Here is a 482-nt window from a genome sequence, read left to right as displayed (position 1 = left end):
TATATATATATATATATATATATATATATATGTGTGTGTGTGTGTGTGTGTGTGTGTGTGTGTATATATACATACATATATATATACAAACGTATATATACAAATATACATACACACATACATACACATAGACACACATACATAGATGAATACATACATACACACATACATATATACTCACAAACACGTTCATACATATATACATACATACATATATGCATACAGAAATACCATGTTGTTGATGTTGAAATTCCCTTGAAGGAGCCTTGGATCTAGGTTAGAAACCGGATCTTTCTCTATTGGTAAGAAATCTTCAAATAAAACTGAACAATGACATACATACATACATACATACATACACATATGAATATAACTATTTAAGCCTTACCAATCTTACACACAATCAAACAAACACACAGACACACACACACACACACACACACACACACACACACATATATACATACATACATATATATATA

Source organism: Octopus bimaculoides, chromosome 24, assembly GCF_001194135.2.
Source record: "Octopus bimaculoides isolate UCB-OBI-ISO-001 chromosome 24, ASM119413v2, whole genome shotgun sequence".
NCBI lineage: Eukaryota > Metazoa > Mollusca > Cephalopoda > Octopoda > Octopodidae > Octopus > Octopus bimaculoides.
This window is presented reverse-complemented; position numbering follows the sequence as displayed.